This window comes from Pogoniulus pusillus, chromosome 28, assembly GCF_015220805.1.
Source record: "Pogoniulus pusillus isolate bPogPus1 chromosome 28, bPogPus1.pri, whole genome shotgun sequence".
Taxonomy (NCBI): domain Eukaryota; kingdom Metazoa; phylum Chordata; class Aves; order Piciformes; family Lybiidae; genus Pogoniulus; species Pogoniulus pusillus.
The window spans coordinates 18475237-18482516 of record NC_087291.1 but is presented as its reverse complement, the minus strand read 5'-3'; the positions used below and the strand labels follow the sequence as shown (position 1 = coordinate 18482516).

The 7280-nt window shown below is 57.9% G+C and overlaps 1 protein-coding gene across 3 annotated transcripts in view; it reads left to right on the top strand.

Annotated features, from left to right (window-relative positions):
- The first annotated feature begins 2008 nt into the window (after positions 1 to 2008).
- Positions 2009 to 7280, top strand: part of LOC135188011 (ATP-dependent translocase ABCB1-like) — a 42428-nt gene continuing 37156 nt past the window's right edge. For 2 of the 3 annotated variants that reach the window (XM_064167158.1, XM_064167156.1), the window contains exon 1: positions 2009 to 2176. The gene's annotated coding sequence lies outside the window, so the exon portion shown is untranslated. Of the gene's footprint in view, positions 2177 to 4702; positions 5151 to 7280 lie in introns of those variants that run through there. The other variant, XM_064167157.1, reaches the window with a different exon arrangement.

The following is a 7280-nucleotide window of genomic DNA, read 5'->3' as shown; positions in this document are numbered from 1 at the left end:
TCACCCTGATCCCATAGGAATTCAGCTGCAGCCCTTGGATCATTGTGGCATCCTCTGGACCCTCATTTACCTTAATGTCCCCTCACTGTGGTGTTTGGCATCCTTCTGGCTCTATGATGAAGGGTCTGGAGAACAAGGCTGGGGAGGAGCAGCTGAGGGCCCTGGGGATGTGCAGTGTGGGGAAGAGGAGGCTGAGGGCAGAGCTCATTGCTCTCTGCAGCTCCCCGAGAGGAGGCTGCAGCCAGCTGGGGCTGGGCTCTACTCCCTGGGAACAAGGGACAGGAGGAGAGGAAACGTCCTCAGGTTGTGCCAGGGGAGGTTTAGGTTGGAGAGGAGAAGAAACTTCTTGACTGAAAAGTGCTCCCCTCTCAGCCCTGGCAGAACTCCCTGTGATTGTTGTCTGAAGCCAAAAGCACTCTGAAAATAGAGCCCCAGGAGGCAGAACCTTCACAGTCACCAAATGGGTTGGGTTGGGTTGGGTTGGAAGGGGCTTAAAGGTCTTCCAGTTCCAACCCCCTGCCGTGGGCAGCTCCCACCAGCACAGCTTACTCATCCAGCCTGGGCCTGAGCACCTCTGGGGAGGGGCATCCACAGCCTCCCTGTGCCACCCTCACTGCCAAGAATTTCTTCCTCATCTCCAGTCCCAATCTGCCCTCCTCAAGCTTCAACCTGTTCCCTCTCATCCCGTCACTGCAAGCCCTTCTCACAGCCCCTTCCTGGCTTTCTTGGCGAGTTCAGGGCTCAGCACAGCCTGCGGCACTCAGGAGCAGTCTCAGTGTTTACCTGATTAGCTCCCCTGTATCAGACTCACCGCAGGAGCTGTGTGCTGAGCCTGGCAGGCTGTGGTTAACTCTCCTGGCAGCAGCCCCTGCGCGGCTGTGGTTTGGCTTTTAGCCCAAAGGCTGCTGGTACCCCAGGGCTGTGCTGCTTGGACAGCCTTGGGGCTGCCTCCGTTTGGGGTGCAGCAGAAGCTGCAGGAGGGGTCGCAGCCAGGCCAGCTGAGCCCAAAGGCAGCGTCCAGCTGGAGTGACGAGGGAGAGCTCGGAGGCGGAAGGGAGGAAGCAGCCACCCCGGAGGACACAGCCTCTGCTCTTGCAAGTACCTTGGCAGTGCCAAAGCACTGCTCTCCTGCACGTGGCTGAGCCTCAGCCTGCGCCTGCCACACAGCTGCAGTGCTCCTGGCTTGGCTTTGCTTCACTGTGTGCCCTGTGCAGCTTCACTCCCTGGCATGGTGTTAACTCAGCCCACAGCTTTGCTTCACTGTGTGCCCTGTGCAGCTTCACTCCCTGGCATGGTTTTAACTCAGCCCTCAGCTTTGCTTCACCTGTGTGCCCTGTACTGCTTCACTCCCTGGCATAGTTTAACTCAGCTCACAGCCCACAGCTTTTTCCCTTCCAGCCTGTGGGATTCACAGAGTCACAGGGTCACAGAATGGTTTGGGCTGGAAGGGAGCTGCAGAGATCATCTAATCCAGCCCTCCCGCAGCAAGCTGGTGCTGGCAGGCTGCCCTGAGCTCTCCCCGGAGCCTTCTCCAGGCTGCACAGCCCCAGCTCTCCCAGCCTGCCCCAGAGGGGAGGTTCTGCAGCCTGTGCTCATCTCACAGGCTGACAGGGTGTCAGGGGTAGGAAGGGACCCAAAGAGCTCACCCAGTCCAAGCCCCTGCCAGAGCAGGACCATCCAGTCTAGCTCAGGGCATGCAGGAACACATCCAGACAGGCCTGGAAAGGCTCCAGAGGAGACTCCGCAGCCTCTCTGGGCAGCCTGTGCCAGGCTCTGGACCCTTATAGGAAGGAGGTTCCCCCCTGCGTTGAGATCTCGGTGGCCTCCTCTGGGCCTGCTCCAGCAGCTCGCTGTGCCTGTCCGGGGCACCGGAGCGCCGCGGGTGAGCTGCGGCCGGGGCGGAGGGGCAGGGAGCGCTGCTGCGGGTCCTGGCTCCGTCGGCAGCCAAGCAGTTAAAGCTCCCCGCATCCGCTCCGAGCCCTGTGCGCTGCCAGGTCATTTCCTTCGGGCTCCCTTTTTAACATCGTTAGCGGAGCCTGGGCGAGGGCAGGCAGCTCTCTGCTTCCCGCAGGGCTTGCGGCGCAGCTCGCTGAGGCTTCGCCATCCTTTGGAGCCGTCCGGGGACCGCCCTGAGGACAGCGAGGCAGCTCCTGCCTGGTGAGAGACACAGCAACAGGTAAAGGGCTCCTCTGTGCCGTTCCGGGGGTCAGAGGGCACAGAGGGTGGGGGTCCACCTTGGCACCTCCTGCAGAAGGCTCCTGCTGTCTCGCAGCCGCTGCCCACCAGCAGCCCCGGGCCTTGCTCCGTGCCCAGCTTGAGCTTTTCCACCCTCGGTGTGATGTGCTCTGCTGCTCAGCAGGCTCTAGGGATGAGTGCCCGAAGCTCGCTGCCTGTGCCAGCACTGAACCTCATTTGTGGCATGGACTACTCTTCTTTGCTGCTGGCCTCAGGGCTCTTGGAGCAGAGGGCTCCTGCTTCCTCAGCGGGCCAAGGTCTAGCTGGGGGGTGCCCAGCAGAACCCCACCCAGCACACGAGTCTGGGGTTCTGATGGTTTCAGTGGGCACAGTTGTGCTTCTTTCTGCCCTTTCCATGCTCGTTTGTGAGGTTTCAGCACTGCTTGGACCTCTGTGAACGGGAGGATGTTCCCACCAGAAACACTTCCTGCAGGGCTTGGGCTCTGGCAGCCCTTTGCCAACCCCAGCTTCACCCTCCCTTCCTGACCTGAACCTGCTCAGGTTGTCCCCAGCTTTGCCATTTTTAGCCCTAAAGCCTGGGGTTTGAGTCCTGCTGATTGCTTCCTGAGGGTATTCCTGGGCCTTCCATCCCCTTTTCCCTTGTACACCCACGGAGCACAGGACAGGAGGTGCTTTGGTGCTCATTATGTCCACCTTTGGTGTATTTGATCTCAAAGTCTCCAGGCAGGTGGACTACACAGAACTGCTTGCCCTCAGAGACAGCAGCCTGGGGATAGCAGCCTGCGCTGGGGGAGCTGCAAAGAGAGCTCCGGGCTGAGGCAGGACCAAGGCTCAGTGAAACACAGGAGCTTTGGCACAGCTCCACACCAGCAGCCCGAGGGGAGGCTGCACTGCTCAGCTTCCACTGCCAGGCTCTCTGCTTTGCTCTTCACTCTGCACAGAACTCAGAGTGCATCAGCCTGGAAGGGACCCTCCAAGGTCACCTTGTCCAACCCCCCCGCAGTCAGCAGGGACAGCTCCGATGGGAGCAAGGCTGACATGGAACATCTCCAGGGATGGGGTGGATGTCTCCAGGGATGGGGTGGATGTCTCCAGGGATGGATGAATATCTCCAGGGGTGGGATGAATGTCTCCAGGGATGGATGAATATCTCCAGGGATGGATGAATGACTCCAGGGATGGATGAATGTCTCCAGGGGTGGGATGAATGTCTCCAGGGATGGATGAATGTCTCCAGGGGTGGGATGCTAAAAATCACAGGTCTCCTGTACCAGGACCCTGATTTCCAGTAAAGTGGTTGGGGGTGGCTTGGAGCCCTTCCTCTGCTGGTGGGTGCTGCTGTTGTTGCCTGGAAGCAGGACCTGGGCCTCCAGTCAACACACAACTTCTGTTTTTCCACACTTGAGCTCACAGAGGCAGAAACCTGAGGAAATTCTGTTTCCCAAATATCCACTGTTTTCACTTCCTCCGGATTGCTCCTAACAAAGCATCAAGGAGCTGCAGGAATCTCCCCACCCACACCTCCCACTGCTCGGCCCCAGGGCTGCAAACATCCGCAGCAAGATCTGCACCAAATCCATTCTGTTTGAGCAGGTCTGTGCCAGCAGTTCCCTGCTGGTTCTAGGAGGGATCCTCCCATCCCTGTGCTCAGAAGGAGCTCCTAGGCTTGGGAACTCCTGAGCTGCAGGCAGAGTGTCAGTGCAGGCTTGCAGCTGCTTGGGCTCTTCTTCAGGGGAGCGAAAGATGGGAGGAGAGGAAATGGCCTCAGGTTGCCCAGGAAAGATTTAGGTTGGACATGAGAAGATTCTTCTTAACTGAAAGGGCTCTCAAAGTCCGGCACAGGCTGCCCAGGTAGCTGCCCAGGTAGCTGCCCAGGCTGAATGCCCATCCCTGGAGAGGTTTCCAGGAGGCAGAGATGTGGTGCTGAGGTGGTGGCAGATAATGGCTGGGCTGGATGATCTTAAAGGGCTTTCCCAACTAAACCCATCCTGTGCACCTGTGAAGTGTTAATCACAGAGTCATAGAGTGGCTTGAGGTGGAAGGGACCCCAAAGCTCAGCCAGCCCCAGTCCCCTGCCGTGGGCAGGGACACCTCCCACCAGCTTGCTCAGGGCCTCGTCCAGCCTGGCCTTGAACACCTCCAGGGAGGGGGCAGCCACAGCCTGCCTGGGCAACCTGTGCCTCACCAAAAGGGTGTTCCTGGATCAGTTACCAGCATGGCACTAGGGGTAGTGCCCACCCAGAGCTGCTGCCATCATTGGCCACTTGCCTTGGTCACCTTCTAACTCCAGCTGTAGAGCAAGCAAGCAGCAGTGTCTGCAGCCTTTGCTGTTCAGAGGAGGAGATGCCTGAGGGCTGCACTGAGAGGGACCTGTCAGCTTCTGTAGCTTTCATTCCCCCTCCTCCTCCTCCTGTCCTCCTCCTCTTCCTCCTCCTCCACCTTCTCCTCCTCCTCCTCTTTTGTTTCCAGCTTGGCAAAAGAAGGCAGGCAGGGAGGTGTGGATCCCTGGCCATCTTCTCCTGCCTTGCCTCTGTGTCTCCAATGTGGCCTTGCTTCTCCCCTGTGACCCCTGGGCTTGGTGTTCCCGAAAGGAACCTTTCCTTGTGCTCTCCCAGGCTCTCCTGCAGTGCTGTCCCCCAAGTGCTCAGCCAGGCTCAGGGCTGTGTCCCTCCTTCTGTGCCTTGTGCTCTCCACCTCCCAACACAGCTGTGCCTCCTTCCTGAGCACATTCCTGCGCTTCCACTGTCTGCAGCCTCCTGCAGCTCCCCAGCCCAGACCTGTCCTTGCATTCCCTCTCACCTTTGTTATCTTGGTTGAAGCTGAACTCGCAGCTCCTCCCTTTCTATTTCTGCTCCATTCACAGGACTCAGCTTCACCCCTGCTGACTCAACCTCTGTGCCACTGCCACTCTGAAGTCACTCTGCTCCTGCTGGCTCCAACAGCCACTTCCCCAGGTGCCAACCCCAACATTTTATTTGCAGGATACAGTAAGATTTAACACTCTCGAAGTGTTCCTCTAGGTGGAGGAATCTGCCAGCTGCAGCTTCTCTCAGAGCTCTGATGTTTGCCTCCTGGACCTCTGGCAGGAGATGCTTCCTGCACTGAGAGGAGGCTGCAGCCAGCTGGGGCTGGGCTCTGCTCTTCAGGACCTGGTGATAGAAGGAGAGCAAAAAGCCTGAAACTGTGCCAGGGGAGGGTTAAGTTGGGGATTGGGAAAACTTTGTGTGCTGCCAGAGTGGGCAGGGACTGGCAGAGGCTGCCCAGGGAGGTGGTGCAGTGCCCATCTCTGCAGATGTTCCAGAAAGGTGTGTCCATGGCACTGGGGCCAGGGTTTGGTGCCCATGGTGGGGTTGGGCTGCTGGCTGGGCTGGGTGGTCTCAGAGGGCTTATCCTGTGACTCTCTGATCACCATACAAAGGTAATGCCAAGCCAGGACTTTTGCCCAGGTGAGCAAAGCCACTCCTGCCTTCCTCTCTCTGCCCTCTTGGTTTAACATTCCTGTGTGAGTCATCTGATAGAGGCTGGCAGGCAGCTCCTTATCTGTGCCCGTGTGAGCCCTTGGGAGGAGGTCAGCTTGCTTGGTTTCCTTTATCAGAAGAGCCACCACTATCACTATTGTGCCAGCACAAAGGAGCTCTGATCAGTGCCACAGTGCTGGCAGGCAGGCCCAGGCAGCGTCACAGCTTCTGCCCACCCTGGAGGCTGAAGCGTTCATGGGCAGCATCTTCTGTGGAGTCTTGGAGCAAGCATTGTGCTGCCTGCCTGCCACCCCCTGTGAACAGAGAGAAGTGTCAGTGCAGCTGCCAGATTTCACTGCAACAGGACTCATAGAGTCCTGGAAGGGGTTGGGTTGGAAGGGACCTTCAAGCTCACCCAGCCCCAGCCCCCTGCCATGCCCACGGACACCTCCCACCAGCACAGCTTGCTCAGGGCCTCATCCAGCCTGGCCTTGAACAACCCCAGGGAGGGGACAGCCATGATCTCTCTTCCAACCCAACCCATTCTGTGATGGGATGGACCTATGGAATCAGAGCTATGGAATCAATAAGATCTGTCCTTGCTGTGAGCACCTGCTCACAATTGCCATCTCAGTGGACCTCTCAGCTGCCAGTCACGTGTGGGCATCAACCTTCCTTGTGCAGAGGCTAAGCTGGCAACACATCTGTCCCCAGACACCGTGGGAAATGCCCTGGTGCCTTCTGCACATGGCCTGGGACATGCACTCACTGCTGGGTTATCTCCTCTGGTGATTAGATAAAGGCTTTGCTTGCATTCCACCAAGCTCTGTGCTCAGCTCAGGGCTTGAGCCTTCTGCCAGTGCCCTCAGCTGGATGCCCGCAGAGAGAGGCCCAGAACAAAGCAAGCCCTGGGCATTCATAGCCTCACCCAGTGCCCATCCCACCTTCACCTCATTTTCATGTGCTTTTAGTCCAGTGCTGGTTCTCAGGCTGCCCAGGGAGGCTGTGCCTGTCCCCTCCCTGGAGGTGTCCAAGGCCAGGCTGGATGAGGCTTTGAGCAATCTGGGCTGGAGGAGGGGTCCCTGCCCAGGGCAGGGGGCTGGTGCTGGATGAGGTTGAATGTTCCCCTTCCAACCCCCTTCCTAACTCAGCTGAGGCAGCTCCTCAAGCTGCAGTTGTCATCTTCACCGAGCGCCAGCAGTGCCCTCTGGGATGGGGCTGAGATGGACAGAGCAGGTTTGGACCTCTTGGGTGCAGGAACCTCATCAGCCCTCGATTGTTAGCTTGTGAAGGAGCTTGCACTGTCCAGCATGCCCCGTGCTAGCTGAACCCAGCTGCTTCTGCACATGGAACAACAAACTGCTTTGAGAGTGAACGTTGAATACTTTATGAGCCTTATATAGCTCAAAGGTCGTAAATTGCTTATCAGAGGTCATAAATTGTTCATCTCTGTTTGGATTCAGCATCTGTGGGGAATTTTATGACTTGTGAGTAGAAAAAGAGGTTTCCCTTCTCGACTTTTGAATGAACATCACAGTCTGCTTTGAGGCAGTTCAGAACTGCTCTGAGTGAGGTCAGTGCCCATCAGTCTTTACAGCAGGGTGGGGAGCTGGGATGGGCTGCCCA